Source organism: Dendrobates tinctorius, unplaced genomic scaffold (assembly GCF_039654945.1).
Source record: "Dendrobates tinctorius isolate UK_male_01 unplaced genomic scaffold, ASM3965494v1 ptg000022l, whole genome shotgun sequence".
Lineage (NCBI taxonomy): Eukaryota > Metazoa > Chordata > Amphibia > Anura > Dendrobatidae > Dendrobates > Dendrobates tinctorius.
In genome coordinates this window covers 96067758-96092490 of record NW_027361690.1, presented here as the reverse complement: position 1 = coordinate 96092490, position 24733 = coordinate 96067758, and positions in this window count along the sequence as shown.

Below are 24733 nucleotides of genomic sequence, written 5' to 3'. Positions count from 1 at the left end.
TCTAATAAATACCACGACGATGTTAACTTAGGGAGGGCGGGCAGCTGTAATTAAGATCCCGGCTGCTGTAATTCTTCTGACAGTAAAGCAGTGTTTAAGGAGTTCTTCTCCTTGGCGCCGAAATCTGTTAACCAATCAGACTCCTGTGGCTCATTTCTGCCTGTCAACTGAGGACTAGAAGAACCAATCCACAAAAAGGTAAGCACCATTAACATAACAAATCAAAGAGGGGGGAGATATGAATAAACCCTAAACATTGAGAGAACTAAGGGAACATACCAAAACTGAACTCTAATCCAATTAGCCAATAGAAAACATGAGGTAGCTGGTGCCACAATACCATGAAGCCCCCACACTATGTGCTCTAAAGGGGGGCTTGTATATTCCCAGGCAATGCAAAAGCTTAAAAGGGAGCTGTCTTGGTGAGAGAATCAGTTTTATTCAGTAGATGATGTTCAGATCGATGGAGTCTGAGTCTTGACAGCTGTTTTCAAGGAGCCATGTATCATGGAACAGTGTAACACCAAAGACTCTGCAGCACTTTCTCAAGTATCATGATCCCTTGACACAGCTGTAAAATGTCGGGCTCCACCAATCTGCACATCACCTACTGAATAGGCCAATGTATTGCATCATTATTGTAGCCCTAAAAAGAAATGGTGAAAGTCAGCTTATCGGTCTGAAGAAACTCCCCTAGCCAGCTCATGTCCATCACGGATCGTGGTGAGCAGCCACAGCAAACATCAAGTGAAGAAAGGAAGAATCCAGCTCAAGACGGAGTAGGCAAAAATAGGACAAACCTTTATTGGACAAACTTAAAATATCCAAAACGTAGCACACACCTGGCACACCAGTGGCGGCGATCAACGCGTTTCAACTAAAAAGTCTTACTCATGATCTACCTAATAGTAGGAGGAGGACATACATATAATACATGCAAAACATTGATTGGACAGACAGTTAAAAAATGCAAATGAAAATGAAAAAAACATGCAAATGAAAGAAAAAAGGAAAAACCAATCACAGATACAGAATTATTGACACGATAGCAATTATATCAACTATACAATGTGGATTTCTGAATAATGATTAATATTGCTTTATCATATCTCGACTCGCATTGAGACCATGCGGAATTCGGGCATCAAGCATGACTATCCAATAGGTTCCACGATTCAATAATTTCTGTTGTAAAACTTTTTCAATCCAAAAATTCAATTCAAAATTTTAAATTAGTTACATTAAAAATGTCTGGAAACCGCAGAGACTGAGATTGCTTTGGAATTCACTGCGTCAGAGAGATGTCGTCTAATACGTACTTTTAATGGACATGTGGTGCAACCAGTATATTGTACTTTACACTCAGCGCACTCAACCAGATACACCACATTTTCAGTATTGCAGTTACTATAATCGCGTATTCATTGTCTTAATATAAAGTGTTTTTTGAACATAATTACATACTTTGCACCAACTTGCTCCGCACTTAAAAAGCCCAGTGGCGTTAAGCCAAGTTGCTCGATTAGTTTCATTGGGAAAGCTGGAAAACAAACTGGGTGACAGGACCGATCCCAAGGTTGGAGACATTTTAGCTACAAACTTTATATCATTTTTGTAACAATATCTGTTTTAATTTATTGACTTGTTTTAACATAGGTAGATATTTTTTGATGATCTCTACAATTTCTCTGTATTGTGTGCTATAAGAAGTACTGAAAACCACATTATTGATATTTTTTGTGCATTATTTCAAATAAATTCCTATTTTTTTGTGGCTAATAATTTATTTTGATCTATTTTTAGAATTTTTTTCTTTGCACTATCCAGATTCCATTTGGGGTATCCCCCTAGCGAAAGTCGCGCGCAGATTTTTGTCTGCTTAAGCTAAAAATGAACTGTTTTCAGAACAATTTCTTATTCTGATTAGTTCCCCATATGGGATGTTCTTGGTGACACGTGGCGGATGGCAAGAGTTGGCTCTGAGGATAGAGTTACTGGCGGTCGGTTTTCTATACGGAGAAATTTCAATGTTGTGTCCAAGTTCGTTACCAAAAAGACACAAGTCTGAAAATTTAATCTGATTTTTCTGATAGGAAAAAGTAAATTTTAATTGATAATCATTTTTATTTATGTGATCAATAAACTTAATGGCCTCTTCTTGTGTACCCCCCTCCATATAAAGAGTAAATCCGTCTATATAACGTCCATACCATATTATATGTTTACAAATATCATTATTGTCATCAAAAATATGGGTTTCTTCCCATTTTGACATTACAATATTTGCTAAGGAAGGCGAGAATTTGGCACCCATACTAACACCTGTTCATTGTAGAAAAAAAATCTGTTATCAAAGCAAAAATAGTTATGTTTTGATAAAAAATCTACTGCTGATATCAGAATTTTTTGTGTCATTATTGTAAACAGAATATGTATCCAGATGGTATGACAGACTTGATATGGCCACAGAGTGGGGTATTGGTGGATATAATCCCACCACAACGCATGTTAACCATGCGTATTCTTTTTTTCCAGTAGAATTTATCAAAAATGGCAGTAATGTATTTTGAGTCTCTTATGAATCTGGGAGTGTTTTTTTACCAACAGTTGCAGGTAATGGTCTACCCAAGATCCTAATTTCTCTCCCAGGGGCTCAATACCAGCAACAATTAGCTCAATGGGGGAGGGAATAACCCTTTATGGATTTTAGAGAATGAGTGATATATTGATGTAATGGGGTGGTTATTTTTCAAAAATTCCACTAATTTATTATCTATTACATTCATATGCATCCCTTCCAATAATAGATCATTAAGTAGTGAATTATATTCCATGGTGGGATGTCACTATTTTCCAAATCCATTGAATCAATTTTTTTGTATAAACCTGCATCTAGCAGCACGATAGTGCCCCCCTTGTCTGATTGTCTAAATATCAAGTCATGGTTATTGTTAAGCTCTTTCAATGCTTTTTTTTTTATCTTTACAGAGAGATTAGAATGCCAGTTTTTAGATTCCTTACTATGTTTATTTAACTCAACTAGATCTTTTTCAATTAAATCTTGGAATTAATCCAGTACAAGTGGTCTAGATTTTAGAAGATAGAAAGATGGATTATTAACAGGAAATGACTCATTCAATGATACTGAGTCCATAAAGGACTCTTTTTCTAATTTCCTTAAATCTAAAAACGCTTTCTGTTCCGGAAACATTCGAATACTCTCTATTATGGTGTCATCAGTTTCCTCTGTACAAATATCATGATCATTGACTTTATCTGAGAGAAAGCGACATATAACTGTTAAATTGCGTGCAAATTTATTCAAATCTAATAAAGTCGGTCAAAATTAGTCGTCGGAGAAAAACCCGATGAATTTTCGGACTCATCTACGGGATCTATGAACAGTACAGACTCAGCACAACAGAGAATGACCATAAATGTTCCGAGTTCAAGTGGAGCGTTTCCAAAAAACGCAGGAGACGTGCGGGCCAGAAACACAGGAGGGGAGGAAGATACCCTACCGGCACAAGAACCGCCGTTATTAGAGGCTCCGGTATGGAACAAATCTCTGTGCTGAGCAGGGGACTGGGTTTTTCTCCGATGACTAATTTTGACCGTTACTTCCATTGCCCTCTCCGTCATAGCAAAATTGTTCTCTGGAAAACTGACTTGCAAAATGTTACACTAACCCACTTTCAATTAAGAATTTTCCTGACAGTTTTGCCATGCACATGATAAATATGCACTGTGTCAATGGCTTATCTCTCAGAGGTACAGTTACACACCTGTCTTATCTTCTCGGCCGCTCTCCCTTCTCCTATGGCTGCCATCATAAGCTGTACCCTAGGTTGGGCCTTACAAGTGACCCAGCGTTTATCATCTCCCATAGCTTTTGAAGAGCCATTTAGAGACACCCCTGTGTCTGAGTATTGAGACTGTGATGTGTTCAGTTGCTGTTTCTTTACCAGCAATCAGTGTCTTCTGTTGTCATCATCTTCTCAGACTCTTGTGATTTCTACAATTTGCACCTAATGCTCCTAAAGACCTGTTGGTCTAAACATTGTTGTAAGCATCATGAATTGTGTTAGCGTGGGTGGTCAGGAGCCGGAATCTCCAGGAGTGGACCCTCTGGACCGTGGCACCGAGGGGCCCCGGGCGAGCTGCCAGGTGGAACCGAACCTATACAGGGACCGTTAGGATCAGGCCCAGGGGGTTTAAGTACCACGGTAGCCGGTACCGAGAGGGGCGGCTCAGGATGGACTGAAGTAGGACTGTGGGACTGAAGTGTAGATGACAGAACAGAGCTGGAACACAGGAGACAGGAGTGGAGTAAGGCTGTAGACTGGAACGTGGAGGGATGGCTGGAGCAGGAGCACAGTAGACAGGATTAGAGGAGGACGGAAGGACTGAAGCAGGATGGAACAGGAACACCGGAGGCAGGACTGGAGTAGGACGGCAGGACTGGAGCAGGATGGAACAGGAACACCGGAGGCAGGACTGGAGTAGGACGGCAGGACTGGAGCAGGATGGAACAGGAACACCGGAGGCAGGACTGGAGTAGGACGGCAGGACTGGAGAAGGATGGAACAGGAACACCGGAGGCAGGACTGGAGTAGGACGGCAGGACTGGAGCAGGATGGAACAGGAACACCGGAGGCAGGACTGGAGTAGGATGGCAGGACTGGAGCAGGACTGAGAATACTGCAGAGAACACGGAAGACAGGCTGCGAGGCTGCTGCAGGAAACACCGGGGACAGCACCGAGAGCCTGCAGAGAGCCCAGGAGGAAGCAGGGCCCAGCGTGAAAGGTAACACAACGATCAGGCGCCTCCCTCAGGGGGAGGCGGCCTGATATGTCCCCGTCTCGTCTGCCATTGGTCCGAACGTGCTTGAAGGGAGGCGCGGCCGCGGCCTATGGAACATGCGCATTGCATGCAGAGATGGCGTCGGCCGCGAGCCTGTCAGAGGTGACCGCCGTGGCCGTCAGGTGGCGAGAGGCTGCGGCGTGGGAGTAGAAGCCGGGTGAATATGCAGAGACAGCGTGGGAGCGGAGGCCGGGTGAGTATGTCGGAGCGGTGTTACAGTATCCCCTCCCCTAAGCCGCCCTCCCCGGAGATTAGCAAGAAATCTCTTGAGGATACGGGGAGCGTAGATATTCTCCCGAGGTCCCTGGATCTCTCCTCAGGACCAAAGCCCTTCCAATCAACAAGAATGTCCTACCTCTAACCCTCTTCATAGCGAGAATGTCCTGCACTTCAAAGACATCATCGGCACCCACCGGCTGAGGACCAGGATCAGGCAAGGAATGGAAGCGATTCAGCACCACAGGCTTCATGACCGACATAATGTGTCCCTGATTCTCCCGCAGGAAGAGCAACTCTTTCTGAGTAGCAGCGGTAGTACCGAGTCCATGGCCTGATCGTACTGTTAGCGTGGGTGGTCAGGAGCCAGAATCTCCAGGAGTGGACCCTCTGGACCGTGGCTCCGAGGGGCCCTGGGCGAGCTGCCAGGTGGAACCGACCCCTATACAGGGACCATTAGGAGCAGGCCCAGGGGTTCAAGTACCACGGTAGCCGGTACTGAGAGGGGCGGCTCAGGATGGACTGGAGTAGGACTGTGGGACTGAAGTGTAGATGACAGAACAGAGCTGGAACACAGGAGACAGGAGTGGAGTAAGACTGTAGACTGGAATGTGGAGGGATGGCTGGAGCAGGAACACAGGAGACAGGATTAGAGGAGGACGGCAGGACTGGAGCAGGATGGAACAGGAACACCGGAGGCAGGACTGGAGTAGGACAGCAGGACTGGAGCAGGATGGAACAGGAACACCGGAGGCAGGACTGGAGTAGGACGGCAGGACTGGAGCAGGATGGAACAGGAACACCGGTGGCAGGACTGGAGTAGGACGGCAGGACTGGAGCAGGATGGAACAGGAACACCGGAGGCAGGACTGGAATAGGACGGCAGGACTGGAGCAGGATGGAACAGGAACACCGGAGGCAAGACTGGAGTAGGACGGCAGGACTGGAGAAGGATGGAACAGGAACACCGGAGGCAGGACTGGAGTAGGACGGCAGGACTGGAGCAGGACTGAAAATACTGCAGGGAACACGGAAGACAGGCTGCGAGGCTGCTGCAGGAAACACTGAGGACGGCACCGAGAGGCTGCAGAGAGCACATGAGAAAGCAGGGCCCAGTGTGAAAGATAACACAATGATCAGGCGCCTCCCCCAGGGGGAGGCGGCCTCATTTGGCCCTGTCTGGTCTGTCATTGGTCCGAAGGTGCTTGAAGGGAGGCGAGCCTGTCAGGGATGACCGCCGTGGCCGTCGGGTGGCGAGAGGCTGCGGCGTGGGAGCGGAGGCCGGGTGAATATGCAGAGACGGCGTGGGAGCGGAGGCCGGGTGAGTATGTCGGAGCGGTGTAACAAATTGCTTCTATTTAACTGCTTACATCTTTCTGCATTCATCTTTGTAAACTCCTTTGATTGATCCTTTATTTGTTTTGATAGATTGTCCTTCAGACCTGCTGGTTTACTGCTGCCTGTTGATTTACCCATCGTCTGCTGCACTGCTGCTTAGAAACTGTTCAAATTACGTAGCAAGTATCACTTTAGTCATCTTCTATGGTTTCAATAATCTGCATCAATAATTTCATTCAGACATTCAGACCATTGACCTTGTCTTTCCTGTGATTTTCACTCCTGGCTCCCTGGCTCATACTGTGTTCTGCTCTACCTGTTTACTTGCCAACCATCATTACCTGTTGTTCAGATCTTTGCTGCTATCCCATCACCACTGGTCCATGTGTTCATCCAGACCTTCAGCTTAGTGGATGCACCTCTAACAGGTTCAACATTCAAGTGAATGGGAGATAAACTACAATACTCAGCAGCAGCTACTAAATAAGGTATGGCGCTCCTATGTTTCACCAAGTATAGCATCACTTTCATTGAGCTGCTGCCAGAGCAGTTGATGGGTGAGGTGCTAGGTGTTAGACCTCTACTGACCTCATATCACTGGTCTATCTAATTGATAGATCATCAATATGTTAGTCCTAGACAAGCCCTTTAATACATTTTGACGATAAAATCTTATTTTGCGATTCCTAAGTGATACTCATCTCACCAAATCCCTGACCTGAGCCAGCTGGCACGGGAAAGGAACAGAAGGAGACTGGAGACTACAGATTCCATAAGAGAGATAGAACAGATCGGAACGAAGGAGAATAGAAGGACGGTGGGAAGCAGGTTGAGAAAGAGAGAGAACCCTTCCAGTCCAGAGCGCAAAGGCCGGGGCCCGGTCCCCGAGGCTGATTGGATCTTTATGTCCGGCAACAGACACCGGAGGAGTAGTGAGCCACTAACGCCTTGCTCCCATCATAGACTTGGGACACAACAGCAACTGGATAGTGAGCCGGGACGCAGAGAGGAGTCCCCGAAGCAGGCTACAGCTGTCTGTCATACAAGTAGAGACTAGGAACACGTAGAGAGAGGCATTCCAGGGTAACTAAGTACTGGAATGCTTCGCACCTAAAGGCGCATTGGAGGAGTCGTTCAGTAAGGTGCATATTGGCGGAGTGTGGAGGGGAGAATCCTATCCTGCCTGGAGGATGGCTGGAGCCCTGACCTGAAGAACACAGTGCGGAGGCAGGCATTTGTGTGAACTGCAAACAGTGAGTAAAGCTTTGGAACCGCATACTCTGGTGTCCTCCAGTTATTCCAGCACCGCTACACCTGGGTACCAGCCTCTATACCATTCTGCGCCTCTCCTCATCCATTGCACCTACACTGCCCTGGGACTACAGCTCCAACTGTGGGAAGCTATACCTTCTCTGCTGCACCACACCATCAGTCCCAGCGGATCTGCATGCAGCGTTGGCTCAACATCTTACTTGCCAAACACCACGGGTGGCGTCACAAACTATTCAACTAAACTATTACACCATTAACATCACCGCCATTGATATTGGGTGCCCAGGGCCACGGACCGGGTCACCGCTGCTGTGACACACATTCCCCCTGACACCGGCCCGGTACCGAGTACCCCGCAGCCCTGGGTGTGAGGGGCGACCCATATTGAGGTTTCATCTGTCATTGAAATCATGCCTGTGATAATATGGAGCATGCTGACAATTCTTCCTCATAGGACAAGATACATGAGTCTAAAATGGCAACTGTGAAAGTTAAAAGTCTATTTTTTATGCATATTGTGATAATCAAAAATAAACATGATTTATTAAAAAATACATTTAACAGAAAACCATGATTTAAACAATGCAATTTACTGATGACACATTCTCTTTCACTGGTCCTCTTAGGGGACTTGAAACAGTGATCTCTTGATCCCCTATTCAGTACACTGCAAAACACTAGAGGTTGTCTGCTAATCGAACAACCTCTTCTCAATTGCTATACTTTGCCATCTAAAATAATAGCCTCATGTACTTGAATCCCTCTGCCAAAGTTTTATCATCAGGGTTCCTTTCAGAGTCGTTCTGTATATCGAATGGTACACGTCAAGGCTGCCCATTGTCTCCTGTTATATTTGCCTTGTGCATGGAACCTTTGGCAGAAAAAATAAGGAGTGCCCAGGATATAGCAGGTATTAGAGTTGGACAGGTGTCTCACAAAATTGGATTATACGATGATGTGATTATCTCTTGTACTAATGTAGAGTCCTCCTTCCGTGCTATTATCCTTGCTTTGGAGGAGTTTACTAATGTCTCATATTATAAACTAAATGCTGCTAAGTCTTTGGTCTTTCCTGTATTGGTTCCACCCACAATTCAGGAATGTTTGGAGCGGGAGTATCCCTTTAAGTGGGTGAGTGATGAACTCCCATATTTAGGCATAGTCCTCACTAATTCTACACAATTGGTGGAAAGGAATTTCTCAAAATTGATACAAGAATCTAGGAGGAGTCTGGACGAATTACGTACAGCTACTATGTCATGGATAGCAAGGATTAACATTTAGAAGATGTTGGTACTTCCCAAGGTTTTATATTATTTTCGCTGCATCCCTGTCCAGATTCCTCTTAAGGTACTGTCACACTTAGCGATGTACCAGCGATCCCGACCAGCGATATGACGCGGTCAGGATCGCTGGTACATCGCTAAGTGGTCGCTAGTGAGCTGCCACATAGGCAGATCTCACTAGCGACATCGCTGGGGACGGGGATCGCTACTTACCTGTCACACCAGGCGATCCTGCGTCCTCCCGCCCGGCTCCACGCGTCGCTCGTCCTCACAGCAGGAAGCGCCACAGGAAGCTGACGACGAGAAACAGTCCAGGACGTTCTCGCGCGATCAGTGATAATCAGCGGGGGAGCCGGTCGTAGGTAAGTATCACACACACAGATATCGCTAGCAATATCGCTATAACGTCACAAGTTATAGCGATATTGCTAGCGATATCTCTTAGTGTGACAGGCCCTTTAGGATAATTAAATCCCTTCAAAAAATAGCTAATGACTTCATTTGGGCATATAAAAAACCAAGAGTGGCTGGTAGGTTACTAGATTATCCTTATGAATTTGGGGGGATGGGTGCCCCTAACTTACATGCTTATCATAAAGCGGCGGTATTAACGGGTATTAGAGACTGGTGGTTATTGGATAAGACACATAAGTGGCTTCAGATTGAGTCATTTTATACTAAATTGACCTCGACGCGGCTCACGGTGGAAATGGAAGCTATTAAATTAAGTAACTACACCTCGTGTCTACCTACCGCATCAACAGCAATATGTTATTGGAGGAAATTTGCTTCAAGCCTTCTAAATATTCATTTAAGAAATATTTCCTTAAAAGCTTTGGAAATGCATATCCCCTTTATTAACTTACAATGCTGGTCCACTGCAGGAGTTGAATCCCTCCAAGACCTGATACATGGCTCTCTTGTCATCCCATTCGATCAACTCTGTTCCAAATTCCCTAGTATTAGGCGTCTTTTTTACCAATACCTACATCAGACATCTGCTCCAAACTATGCCACACTCCCTCTTCCTTAAATCCCCTGTGAATCACAAAGCCATGGGATTCCTCCTACGACCTGAATCAGGCCCCAAAGGTGTTTCAATCCTCTATAGTGTATTAAATGATCCAGAGGTGGATGCTAAATTATCATATATGCTAAAATGGGAGGCGGAATTGGGAACAACGTAGGATCCAGAGGAATGGAGGGATAGTTTAAGAGAAATACGTAGAGTGTCATCTTGTATTGGTCACCTGGAACAGTTAAAGAAGATGCATCTTAGGTGGTATAGGTGTCCAAGACAACTGGTACATTATGGGCCAAACCAGACTTCGGCTTGCTGGAGAGGTTGCGGAGGTTTGGGATCATTGAGCCACATGTGGTGGTCCTGTCCGGTGGTGATCGGTTTTTGGAATACTATAAATATGTTGTTAAGGGAGGTGACTGGGATTCAGGTTAACTTGACACCATCAATGGGATTGTTGCATATAGGGACAAATGATTTTCCTATAAATATCAGGGGTATAGTGTCACATATTCTGATTGCGGCTAGGCTCACCTTTGCTGCTAAATGGAAGGGGATGTCTCTTCCCACCATGAGAGAAGTGGTGGACTAAATTAATATACATTGTCAATATGAACAAACTCTGGCGCACTCGTCAGTTACCAAGAAAAAGGTTGATCGAATATGGGAATCATGGATACTTAGTCAGAGGTCTGCCCCTTTGCATTGAAGATATATGTCTTTTCATATTTTTTTTTTATGCAAGTGTCGATATGTTTTCTGTTTTATACATTATGTCAATCTATGAGTATGCGCATTTATGCTTGTTTCCCTTGTTTAAACCCCTACGTTGGGGGTGTTGTTACTTATATGTTTTCTTTTTTGAAAATATGCAATAAAAATTTATTGAAGTAAAATAATAGCCTCCAGTACCAACGCCATTCCAGCAATGTTGGCACCAGGGCTTTCTACATTCTGTCATTTGAGTGCTGCAGTTGCTTCATACTCACCTCATTCATACATAACTAACATCCAATGGAAGTCAGAAAGCAACAGCAGTTTTCATTTCTTGCGGATGTCAGTTTCCAAAGGAAGTGAGTGTAAAGCAGCCAGTTAGCGACCAATGAATTGCTACTGGGTTCACGTGACATGATAATGTTATGCAAGCCCCGATAGACCTGGCGGTGACATTGTTAGAGTGGTACCGGTGTAAGGAGATGGACAACTGTCATGTTCCTCCCATTAATTCTCCTGTGGTATAGAATGTGAATAATGTTTTGCTCCTCATATGTTTCCTTGTGATAACAATTATTAATTGCCCTGGAGGCTGCAGTACTAACGCACGGTCACATGATGCCACTGTCTAGAATGTAAGTGAAAAGTGAGGTCTGCCAGCAACACAGCAGGCACAAAGACAGTGAGAGATGTAAAGGCCAGCCTCCCATTGTGGGGAGGAGGTTTGGGAATTTCAGGTTAGTGTGAGGAACATGAAGTAAAGTGCAGTTGAGAGAAGTAGTGGGAAGTCATAGCAGCAGTCGCAGGCAATAGGCTGCTAGGAACGTGGGCCTAATACTCGGAGCAGTGGATTGCCAAAGAACCCTTCTGTGTGAATCCGTCTGCTGGCCAAGGAACCTCGAGATGGATGTCTGGGCCCTTAGGCGCACTCAACCTGTGAAGCTATAGGGAAAAATGGACTCAAACTTTAAGAGGTGAGAGGTGATGCAATCTGGGTGCACTGCTAGTGGTGGAAAAGAATTCCTAGTTCTAGAGAAGTTAGCAAGACGGATGCTGTACCCACACCGAGGACCAGGGCTGAAGTTGTGTACGGTACTTGCGTAAAAGACAACAACCCGTTGGGCCTTATCATTAATTCCTGTTTGTAAAAACTTCCAGTTGTGAAGTAAAAGTTTGATTGTTTTTACGAAACCTGTGTCCCCTGGATTGATTGCTGCCAAGGTTTCAGAAGAGGAAAACCTGGAGCCAGTGGAGGCCTGCGGGCAAGAAGTGTGATACACCCCACGCACAGAAGCACACCGGGACAGGGACATGTGCTGTCTTTAGAGTGCCAGAGCAAGTGGGAGCATCAGCTCGCCCACGACTACCTGGCTTGGCCACTTTACACTGGCACTGGAGATGAGTATAGGTTGTTATTATTTTACATGGGGGAGCATAGTAATTGAGAAGGGGTTGTCAGACTCGTGAACTACCCCTTTAGCAGTGGAGTATTTGTAAAGGAGTGAGATATGAAGTCTTTCTTGCTTCCTTTCCTCAGATTGTCCCTCCTATGTTATTGTGTATATATTGCTAAAGGTACGGTCACACTTAGCGATGTACCAACGATCCCGACCAGCGATATGACGCGGTCAGGATCGCTGGTGCATCGCTAAGTGGTCGCTAGTGAGCTGCCACACAGGCAGATCTCACCAGCGACATCGCTGGGGACGGGGGTCGCTACTTACCTGCCACACTAGGCGATCCTGACGTCCTCCCGCCCGGCTCCACGCTCGTCGCTCGTCTCTCCACAGGAAGCGCCGCAGGAAGCTGACGACGAGAAACAGTCCTGGACGTTCTCGCGCGATCAGCGATAACCAGCGGGGGAGCCGGTCGTAGGTAAGTATCAGACATAGCGATATCGCTAGCAATATCGCTATAACGTCACAAATTATAGCGATTTTTCTAGCGATATCGCTTAGTGTGACAGTACCTTTAGTGATAATGTTTATGATAAACGTCTGCGGTACATGTTATATAGAAATATGTATTAAATCTTGTCTTTAATGGCATTGCCACATGTATGTGTTACCATTGTGCAGAAAACTGTAACATATTGTCTTGTGTTTCTGTATTATATTATTGCATGTACAGTTAGGGAAAGTTAGTGCATCCTTTTGGGGACATTAGAGGAGGGTACTTAACTATATAGTTTACATAGTTATGGGTAAAGCCCCCGTTACACATAACGATGTCCCAGCGATCCCGCCAACGATCCGACATGGATGGGATCGCTGGGACATCGTTAGGCTGATCGCTGGCGAGCTGTCACATAGACAGCCCCAGCGATCAGGACCAGTGAGCAAGCTGGTTTCTAATGTAAACATCGGTTATCCTGGAGCCGCGGCTCTTGGATACCCGCTGTTTACCTTCGAAACCGGCGTACACGCTGGTTTCCAAGGTAAACATCGGGTATCTAAGAGCCGTGCGGCTCCTGGATACCCGATGTTTACTTTAGAAACCAACGTGCAGCGTCGCTGATCACTGGTCTCTCGCTGCCACACGCAGCGATGCGTGCTGGCCAGCGGGAGACCAGCGATCAAAAAATGGCCCAGGCCGATCGAGCACGATCGCAGATACCCGGCAGGGGGGCTGGTCGCTGATCCCCGTCACACACAGCGATCTCGCTGGCGAGATCTCTGTGGCGTCACAATATCAGCGCTCACGCTAGCGAGATCACTGTGTGTGACTGGGCCTTAAGTGTAGTTCTGTTGTGGGCCACTAGATGGGGGCATACTAGTGGGCTCTATAGGTATAGCTCATAGGACGTTCATAGAGGGTTAAGTGTAGGATGGGCTGCTGGGTAGTAAGCAGGGACCCCGTAGCAAGTTAGGTCTGACGGGGCCAGGGTGCCCTAGTGTCTACATGGGCTATAGTCTAGGGCGAAACAGGCAGAAGGAATTGTCATCATGGCGAGGTTAGGCCAGGAAGGAACTAAAGAGCAGTCTAGGACGGTCCAGTCCGAGCGTGTACTGCACAGAAGTGACAGCCAGAAAGGGAAAGATGAGGAAACAAGCAAATGCCACAATGTATCAACTGTGAGTGTAACATGTGAAGTACTCAGTAAAGAAAGTATTAAAGTTAATTTGAACTGTGTCTCCATTGATGGGGGTCGCCTGAGAGAGGGACCGTCGTTGCCTGGGAAGTGCCCAGAGGACGCTGAATCTGGAGATGCAGATATGCCAGAGAGAAGAGTACAGTTTTCTGTAGGGGAAGGACTGGACCTCGATAGTGCAGTTATCCGGGTCACGACTACAGTCCTGTCCCTCCCTTACATATTGTGAAATTTACAATCTCCTATACAGTCCAGCTGCTGGATTACAAGATCCAAGGAAAAAATTATTGAAATTGGATTTGATACCAATGGGAGAGATGAGGGACTCCATCGGTGACAATGGGAAAGCAAACTTTTATTCCGGACTATGAGATTGAAGAGTGAACCAGTCTTTTCATCAGGTCCAATGACACTAGAGTGAGGTTACAAATGTTATATATGTGTAAGAAGCTAAAAACTCTAACACAAGGTTCAAACACTCAACATGAAAATACAGCAGTCTTCTTTCATCCAAGGGAGTGGTCACACCAACAAATTTGCCTATCCTCAGGATAGGTGATAACTAGTTGCTTGATGGTGGTCTGACTTCTGATAATCCTCAATGGTCAGAAGAAGGAAGTACTTTTATCTCATAGCAGATCTGCAATCAGAAGATCTCAGCTTCAAGTCTCCTAAGGAAACTATTGAAGCCAGTGAAACGTAAAAACAATATATTTTAAAAAATATGTAAAAATTTAAAAAAATCTAAAAGTTTAAATCAACCCCCTTTGGCTCCATTCAAAATAAAATAAAAATAAAAAATACACATATTTGCTATCGCCGAGTTCAGAAATGTCTGATCGATCAAAATATAAAAATAATTAATACGATCGCTAAACGGTGTAATGAGAAAAAGAATCAAAACGCCAGAATTACGTTTTCCTGGTCGCATCAACATTGCAATAAAATGCAATAACGGGTGATCGAAAGACTGTTTCTACACCAAAATGGTATTGATAAAAACGTCATCTCAGCGCACAAAAAGTATGCCCTCACCCAACCCCAGATCCCGAAAAATGGAGACTTTGGAGCCATGGTGCCTTGGCTGCTGCTCTCTAGTGTCTCTCTGGAAAACAGAGGCAGATCCTTCTTTTATAGTCCGTACACAGTCCTTATTCAGAGAAGTCTTCCGCAGGAAGATATTGACTACTGCCTGGTACAACTGGGACACATCTGAGATGGACGGCGACCTACTCGGATCGATGATAACTCAAGATACATCGACAACACCAGAAGTCAATAGGAGAATAGCTGAGGGCAAATCAACAAGGAAGTCACCGGACAAGGTCTGCAAATCGAGGAACATTTCACTGGAGATGAAGACACGGCTCGTACACAGTCTGGTCTTTTCTGTGGTAACATATGGATGGATGGCAAGAAGAACAAACAAATCAAGCCGACATGTCACTGTAAGGATCACCGAGCTACGACAAGGCTGCTTTGGACACTTCATATGAAGAAAGCCATCACCATCAATGGAGAAGGACATCATCGTGGGAAGGATATGAGGAACATGGTGAAGAGCATGGCCAGCAACCCGATGGCTTGATACTATGGAGATAATGGAGAAGACCCCGGTGGATCTGTCTAGACTTACACAAGTCCTACAGAGCGTTCATCCATCAAGTCTCCATGGCTGGAGATGGAACTGAAGGCTGATTAAAAAAAAAAACCCTCCAGACAGCTCTGCAGGTGGCTGATCTCTCCTGAAATCTACAGATCAGGCATGTTGACGTTTAACATGTCCAGTCTGCCTTTCCTCTATATTACCTGTTTGGGTAAGGACGCACAAATGCAGATTACAGGGGCAGTTGGTACCTAGAAGCTCGTTTTTGCTCAGCTGTCATTCATCTGTATAAAGGGGTCCCCTGACAACAGAGAAGGAGGTGAGGACATCAGACAGGTAGAATTTTTATTTTCCTGATAAAATTGATAATTGTTATATTTTCCTACATGAAGGTGGGCACTCTGTGTGCCCAGCGCTGACCCGCATGAAGGTGAGCCCTCTGTGTGCCCAGCGATGACTCGCATGAAGGTGAGCCCTCTGGGTGCCCAGCGCTGACCCGCATGATGGTGAGCCCTCTGTGTGTACCCAGCGCTGATCCGCATGAACGTGAGCCCTCTGCGTGCCCTGCACTGACCCGCATGAAGGTAAGCCCTCAGCGTGCCCAGCGCTGACCCACATGAAGGTGAGCCCTCTCTGTGCCCAGCGCTGACCCGCATGAAGGGGAGCCCTCTTTGTGCCCAGCGCTGACCCGCATGAAGGTGAGCCCAATGTTAGGCGTCGGATTTCTGTCGCTGCACAGCGAGAATCCTGAGCCTTGCCTCCGACGGTCTCCCATTCCTCTGCAGCTGCAGAGGAGGTTGCTCAGCAAACTCATCGGTCCCGGCGTTCTGCCCAGACCAGCTCCGTGGGTTTGCTTGCTACTGCCACCTCTGGCACAGCTATGGCAATGCATGCTGCTCAGCAGCAAGATTCTCCAGGGACTAAGTCCTCATGTCGGGCCACTGAGCAAGGTCGGGCCTCCGAGAAGCAAGGTCCCGGACGCCCGCGGATATAAAAGGTTTGCATGGCCGCTCGGCATGTGCTAGGATAGACTTTAATTTCAGACTATGAGGAGTTAGTGTTGTATGCATGTATGAATGTCTCTGGTGACTGACTCATTAAGAAACCCCTACCCTTGGTACGCATGTGTTGTGCAGCCTAGCCTGCTAGTGCCCAGGCTTAGTTGTAGGTAGGTCAGAGTTGGAGTCAGGCTTTAGCCCACACCAGTGACTCGGCATGCCTCAGTGCGAGTGCTCCACATTCCATAGCCAGTGTCTTTAGCGGCGCACGTGGCAGCGACACCGCGCACTCAGTGTGCCTAGAGGGACTCTAACCCTGTGTCCTTGGGGTAGAGTTCTGTGGCCGTTCACTGTGCGCCCTTTTGGCTGGGCTCTGTGAGCTAAACAGGCTCCAGCATTTACTTTCAGCAGTGGTGCAGCTCTGTGAGTTAACAGAGTTCGCTACTGGTCCCATTGGGTGACGTAACCCACGTGTGACTGTTTTCACACCGTTTAAGTCTCCCGCCATTATCTAGCAGCAGCGTACCACCTCTGCACGGTGGACCCCAGGCGGCGAACGCACCTACTACTATTTTATAAGTTGGTGCGTTCCGCCAGCCGTAACATTATCCTAGCGCCAGGGTCTGGCTAATAATGGCGGATGAAGAACGACTGCATAGGTACATCCAGCAGCTGGAGGGTAGGTTGGGAGCGCTAGAGCGTTCCACCTCAGCTGCGGATGTTACCTCGGTCGCCGTTCATGCTGCTACAGAGGCTGTCGCTCGTGTCTCCACGGCCAGTCCTGCCCCAACCTTGTCCCGCCTCCCGCTGCCCGAGTCCTCAGGTGATAGTGCTTCATGCAGGGGTTTCGTGAGTCTGTGCTCCATTCACCTGGAGTTGCTGGCTACATGATTTCCCTCTGAGCGGGCCAAGGTGGGATTTATTATCCCTCCTGTCGGGCAGGGCCTTGGAATGGGCCACCCCGCTGTGGGAGCGCGGGGATCCCCTGGTACAGAGTGTCACCCATTTTTTGGTCACTCTGAAACAGGTGTTCCTGGGACCTCGGGTCACGCACGATACGGCACTTCAGTTGCTGGCTCTAACTCAGGGTTCGTCTTTGGTCAGCCAGTATGCCATCCTCTTCAGAACTCTGGCCTCAGAGCTGGAGTGGCCAGATAAGGTTCTCATACCCATATTCTGGAGAGGCCTGGCTGATCATGTCAAAGACGCCCTGGCCACTAGGGAGGTGCCCACCACTCTAGAGGATCTCATTACGGTTTCCACCCGAATTGACTTTCGCTTCACTGAGCTAGGGTTGGAGCGCTCCAGGTCCCGCCAGCGTTATAAGTTGGCTCCAAATTGTGCTAGACCGCTGGAACCCCCGGTCCACCGCACGAGCCTCCAGAGGCCATGGAGGTGTCCCGCACGGGGCCCAGGGCCCGGGCCGCGCGGGTACCTCCAGTTTGCTTCCGCTGTCGGCAGACTGGGCACCTTGCTAACCAGTGCCCACAGCGGTCGGGAAACACTCCCGTCTAGTGGTTATCGGAGGGGGCCTACTAGACACCGCTACTTTCTCCTCCAAGCTCTTGTTTAAAGGGGCATTAGAGTTTGATTCTTCCACTCTGATGGTGGAGGTTTGCGTGGACTCTGGGGCGGAGGGCAATTTCATGTCATCTGCCTTCGCTCAACAACACGCAGTCCCCCTGGTCTTGCTACCTCAACCAGTCACCATCAGGGTGGTGAATGGGGCGACACTCCCGTCCCAAATCACCCACCAGACGGCTCCACTAAGACTCTCACTGTCTCTTTCTCATCAGGAGATGCTGTCTCTCCTTGTGATGCCAGAAGGTATCGACGAGGTCCTCCTAGGGGTTCCCTGGTTACGAGCTCACTCTCCCCACATAGAGTGGTCTTTGGGAAAAATCCTCGGTTGGAGCAAGTCCTGCGAGGGTAGGTGTCTGAGGGACTGCGTACAGGTCGCTACTTCCGAGGTCCCTGCAGAACTCTCCTCGCTTCCCAAGCCATATCAGCAGTATGCAGACATTTTCTCCAAGAAGGCGGCGGAGACCCTTCCGCCGCACCACCCTTACAACTGCCCTATTGACCTCTTGCCCGTCGCTGAGCCTCCCCGGGGTCGAGTATACACCCTATCTCTCCCAGAGACAGAGGCCATGTCTCAGTATATCAGGGAGAATCTGGCAAGATGATTCATTAGGAAGTCGGTGTCTCCGGCGGGAGCGGGATTCTTCTTTGTTCAAAAGAAAAATGGAGGATTACGTCCGTTCATCGATTACAGGGGACGTAACGCCATAACCGTTAAGAATAAGTATCCTCTGCCCCTGATATCAGAACTGTTTGATAGGCTACGGGGAGCGAGAGTGTTTACTAGGCTTGATCTGCGGGGAGCCTATAACCTGATTCGCATTCGTGAGGGGGACAAATGGAAGACTGCTTTTTACACCAGAGACGGGCACTATGAATACCTGGTGATGCACTTCGGGCTATGTAACGTCCCAGCTGTCTTCCAAGATTTTGTGAACGATATCTTCCGGGATATGCATGCCACCTCGGTAGTAGTCTATCTGGATGATATTCTCATTTACTCTCCAGACATTGACTCCCACCGGAGAGATGTTCGCAAAGTTTTCGATCTCCTGCGGGCCAACTTTCTTTATGCCAAATTGGAGAAATGTGTGTTTGAGCAGGAGTCCTTGCCTTTCCTGGGCTACATCATCTCATCCCAGGGTTTGGCCATGGATCCTGCCAAGCTACAGGCGGTGATGGATTGGCAGGAACCCCATTCTCTCAAAGAGGTGCAGCTCTTTATGGGGTTCATAAATTACTATCGCCAATTCATTCCCCATTTCTCAACTTTGGTAGCACCCATGGTAGCCCTCACCAAGAAGGGTGTAAATCCCAAATTGTGGTCGGAAACTGTCTCCAAGCCCTTCGCCTCCATTAAGTCCCACTTTGCTAGCACTCCCATTCTACATCACCCTGATGTAGTTAAGCCATTCATTCTGGAGGTGGAGCGGTCCTTTTTCAGAAGGACTCGCAAAGTCGGAAGCATCCATGCTTCTTCTTCTCCAAGACCTTCACACCGGCGGAGAGGAATTATTCCATCGGGGACAGGGAGTTGCTAGCAATGAAGCTGGTCTTCTCAGAGTGGAGACACCTCCTGGAGGGGGCTCGCCACCCTTTCCAGGTGTTCACCGACCACAAAAATTTGGTCTATTTACAGACGGCTCAGCGGCTGAATTCTCGCCAGGCCAGATGGTCCTTGTTCTTCTCCCGATTCCATTTCACACTGCATTTTCTCTCCGGGGAGAAGAACGTCCGGGCCGATGCTCTTTCTCGCTCCGTGGTGTCATCGGAGGAGGAGCCTCGACTGATAGTCCCATCGGAGAGCCTGATGACCGTGGCTCTGGTTGCTCTCGAGTCTGTACCTCCGGGCAAGACTTTTATCCCTGCCCATCTGCGACCAGAGGTCCTCTCTCGGGCTCATTCATCCAGAGTGGGTGGTCATTTCGGGATCAAACGGACATCTGAACTCCTGGCGAGGACATACTGGTGGCCGCATATGGCTCGTGACGTCAGGGACTATATTCAGGCGTCTCTTGCGCCCAGAATCGGTCCTCTCGGCAGCGGCCCGCTGGGTTACTCTATCCTCTGCCGGTTGCGGACAGGCCATGGGAGATGGTCGGTATGGACTTTGTGGTGGGTCTGCCCAAGTCCAGTGGCAGCACCGTCATTTGGGTGATCACCGATCATTTCTCCAAGATGGTGCATCTGGTACCACACTCTCGGCTACCTTCGGCACGAGGCCTGGCAGCGTTGTTCACACATGTTTTCCGCCTACTGTCACGTCTGCCATATCTGTTTGTCTCAAGAACTCCTGGAGCGATGCGCATGCTTTGTCTGCTGTCCTGCATGTCCGCTAGAGCAGTGTGCACACTCACCTCATGTCTGAGCTACAGGATGCCTGCGTTTCTGCTCTGCCTTCTGTGATCTTCTCGTCATGTCTGGAGTCCTTGATCATGTGACATTTCTTAAGATCCTGCACTGTCTGGTTCTGCAATCATCTCGTCATGTCTAGAATCCCGGATCATGTGTTCTTCCTAGGATCCTGCACTGGTTGGTTCGGTGATCATCTCGTCATGTCTGAAACCCTGATCATGTGATGATTCCTAAGATCCTGCACTGTCTGGTTCTGCTATCATCTCGTCATGTCTAGAATCCCGGAAGTGCTCCCCTGGTCCTGACCTGGAGGAGCAGGTGCTATGCCCTATATCAGGCCGCCTCTTCCTATGCTCAGGGCCTGATTATTGTGTTGCTTCCCTGCTAGGCGCTGGGTCTGTGGGGTTGCTCCCGCTGTTCTGTGCCCTTGCACTTTGCTCTGTAGTGCGTCTCTGCACACGCTCCGTGCTCGTATTCCACCTCTTGTCTTGTGCTATGTCTTGTGTTGTCTCTCGTGCCATGTTTGTCTTTGCCTTGCTTTGCCTTGTAGTCCTTCTGCTGTTCTTTGTCTTAGTCTGTTTTGCTATGTCTCGCCTTAGCTATGCTTTGACTTGTAGTCCTTCCTGTGTTCTCTGCCTCGCCTGTTTTGCCATGTCTTGCTTTTGCTATGCTTTGACTTGTAGTCCTCCCTGTGTTCTCTGCCTTGCTATTCCTTCCTTTGTGTTCCTCCCTATGGTCTCAGTCTTTGCTTGCTCTGCCTCGCTCTCTCCTATGGTGCTCTGTAGTGCTCCCTGGCACACGCACCAATTCTCCTCTCCTTAGTGCTCGTTTCTATGTCTAGTCCCAAGGTCTTCCCTTGGCCCGGCTCTGGGCTTCTGCCTACGCTCTGCTGCTAGACTCTGTCCTCGCTCTGACCTGGCTCTGTTTCTGCTTGTTCCTTGCCTTGTTCCCTGCCTTGTCCTTGCATTGAACCCCGGCGTGGGTTCCCCTTGGCCGTCTCCTGTGCCGTGGTAAGTGCCACGTGTTTGTGTACAGCCGTGTGCACTGGCCAGTGTGGCGTGCCCCCTGCGTGGCTCCTAGCATGCAGCCCTTCCTTGTACCCTGGCGTGGCTCCTAGCACGCACCCTGCCTTGAACCCTGGCGTGGCTCCTAGCACGCACCCTGCCCTGAACCTGGCGTGGCTCCTAGCACGAAGGTTCCTTTGACCGCCTCCTGTGCCTTAGTCGTGCCTCGTACTGGCGTTACAGCCGTGTGCATTGGCCAGTGAGGTGTGCGTCTCTGCGTGGCTCCTAGCACGCAGCCCTGCCTTGAACCCTGGCGTGGCTCTTAGCACGCACCCTGCCTTGAACCTTGGAGTGTCTCTACACGCACTCTGTCTTGTACCTTGGACCCTGGCGTGTCTCTACACGCACCCTGTCTTGTGCCTTGGCGTGTCTCTACACGCACTCTGTCTTGTACCTTGTGCCTTGGCGTGTCTCTACACGCACTCTGTCTTGTACCTTGTGCCTTGGCGTGTCTCTACACGCACTGTCTTATCCTATGCTTTGGCATGGCTCTACACACGCACCCTGTCTCGTTTGTGAACCTTGGCGTGTCCCCTACACACGCACCTCGCTTTGAACCCTGGCGTGTCCCCTACACACGCACCTTGCCTTGCACCTAACCTTGACCCCTGGCGTGTCCCCTACACACGCACCTAGCCTTGGACCTTGGCGTGTTCCCTAAACACGCACCCTGCTTGGATATCTGTCGTGCCTCCTTGCCTGAACCCTGGCTTGCCTGCCGGATGCCCGGAACCTGCCGACCGTTGCCAGAGGTCCGGAACCAGATGACTACGGCCTGATGTCCGGAGCTGACGTCCGCAGCCTGATCCCTGGACCCTGTCGGTTTGCCAGCAGTCCGGAGTCCAGTGCCATTACCTGTGCCTAGGTGTGCCACCTGGCACGTACCATGTTATGGACCTTGGCGTGCCCACGCGCGCACCTTGCACGTTTTGCTTGTTTACTCTGTATGTGATCCTGTGTTATTCTAATGAAGATACCTTGCACCTACGTCTGGTCTCGTCTTGCTTCCTGCTCGTCCTTGTCGTCAGACACTCGTCTAGTGTCCCCTGAGCCGGCCGTCTGGTCCCAGCAGTCGTGGTGGCTCACCCCCTTGGTCTTGCCCCTGACACTCCCTGTATAGGGGGTGGATTCTCACAAGGTCAGCTCGCCCTCGGTGGGTGGGTGCCACGACCCAGAGGGTCCACTCAAAAAATGGGCTCAGCAGGAGCTGAGTCCGTCACACCTACACGGCATGCCGGATAAGATTGTCAGCGACCGGGGTCCTCAGTTTGCGTCTCGGTTCTGGAGAGAGCTCTGTTCTCTGCTCAGCATTGAGCTAAATCTCTCCTCGGCCTATCATCCCGAGACGAATGGGTTGGTGGAGAGAGCCAACCAGACCCTGGTGACATATCTGCGACATTTTGTCTCGGCCAGGCAGGATGATTGGGCATCCTTGCTGCCGTGGGCGGAGTTCGCCCTGAACAACGCGGTGGCCGACTCCACCGGTCAGACCCCATTTCTCTTAAATTACGGTCAGCATCCGCGCGTCCCCGTCCCCATGCCCGTGTCGTCCACCGACTCTAGGGTGGCAGACTGGGCAGTGAAGGCACGTGACATTTGGGAACGCACACAGGATGCTATCCGGGCTTCTAAGGAGAGAATGAGGTCCTCCCCTGATAGTCGCCGGCGCCCTTCTCTGACCTTTGCCCCTGGAGACTTAGTGTGGCTCTCCGCTCGAAACATCAGGCTGCGGGTGGAATCCGCTAAGTTCGCACCACGCTATATTGGCCCTTTCAAGGTCCTCGAGCAGATCAACCCTGTGGTCTACCGCCTGGCCCTTCCACCACACTTGGCTATCTCGGACACGTTTCATGTGTCTTTCCTCAAGTCTCACCATGGAAACAACAAAAACTCTCACTGTCGCCCTGATCCACTCCCGCCTGGACTACTGTAATGCTCTATTAATTGGCCTCCCTCTCACTCGACTCTCCCCTCTCCAGTCTATCCTTAATGCAGCAGCCAGGGTTGTCCATCTGGCTAATCGTTACTCAGACGCGTCCGCTCTTCGCCAGTCGTTACACTGGCTGCCAATTCATTACAGGGTACAATTCAAAGTACTTGTTCTCACCCACAAAGCTCTCCACAGTGCGGCACCCCCTTACATCTCCTCCCTCATTTCTGTCTATCGGCCTAACCGACCGCTGCGCTCTGCAAATGACTTTCGACTAACCTCTGCCCTAATCCGTACCTCCCACTCCCGACTCCAAGACTTCTCCCGTGCTGCGCCAATCCTCTGGAATGCTCTACCCCAAGATATTAGGATCATCCACAATTTGCATAGTTTTAGGCGCTCGCTCAAAACACATTTGTTCAGAGCGGCCTATCACATTCAGTAATCAAAGTCATGTTATGTTTGTGTGTGTGTAGCCCATTCACTATCTCCATCTAACCCCCACCCCCTGAAGATGGCTGGACCGTCATTGTAAATACATCATTGTAAATACAAACCTATGCTTTGTATCTCCCCCACCTCATTGTAGATTGTAAGCTCCACAAGCAGGGTCGTCTTATTTCGCTTTAATTATTGTATTGTTAACGTTGTTACTTATGACTGTTGTGTTTGAAACTGTTCAACTGTAAAGCGCTGCGGAATATGTTGGCGCTATATAAATAAAGATTATTATTATTAAGTCGGTTCACATGTCCCGGTTTTCTGAGCCATCTGCCAGGACATCAGACTTGTCATCAGACGAGCTTGAGGTCAATGCCATCGTGGGATGCAAGGTGATGCGGGGCAAAAAGTTTTATTTGGTGGATTGGAAGCGTCATGGTCCAGACCTGGGAGCCAGTGGAGAACATCCACACTCCACTTCTCATTGCAGAGTTTGAGTGGAGCGAGGCTCAGGGAGGAGGGGGGGGGGGTAATGTTAGGTGTCAGATTTCTGTAGCTGCACAGCGAGAATCCCGAGCTTGCCTCCGATGGTCTCCCATTCCTCTCCAGCCACAGAGGAGTTTGCTCAGCAAACTCATCGGTCCCGGCGCTCTGCCCAGACAAGCTCTGTGGGTTTGCTTGCTGTTGTCACCTCTGGCACAGCTATGGCAATGCATGCTGCTCAGCAGCAAGATTCTCCAGGGACTAAGTCCTCATGTCGGGTCACTGAGCATGCCCGTGGAGAGATCGCCCATTGGAGATCGAAGGTCAAGTGCTCAGGTCCTGCTCATGTGCGGATTGGCCAATCCGAGAGGCAAGGAAGGTCTCGGACGCTCGCGGCTATAAAAGGTTTGCATGGCCGCTCGGTCATGCGCTAGGATAGACTGTAATTTCAGACTATGAGGAGTTAGTGTTGC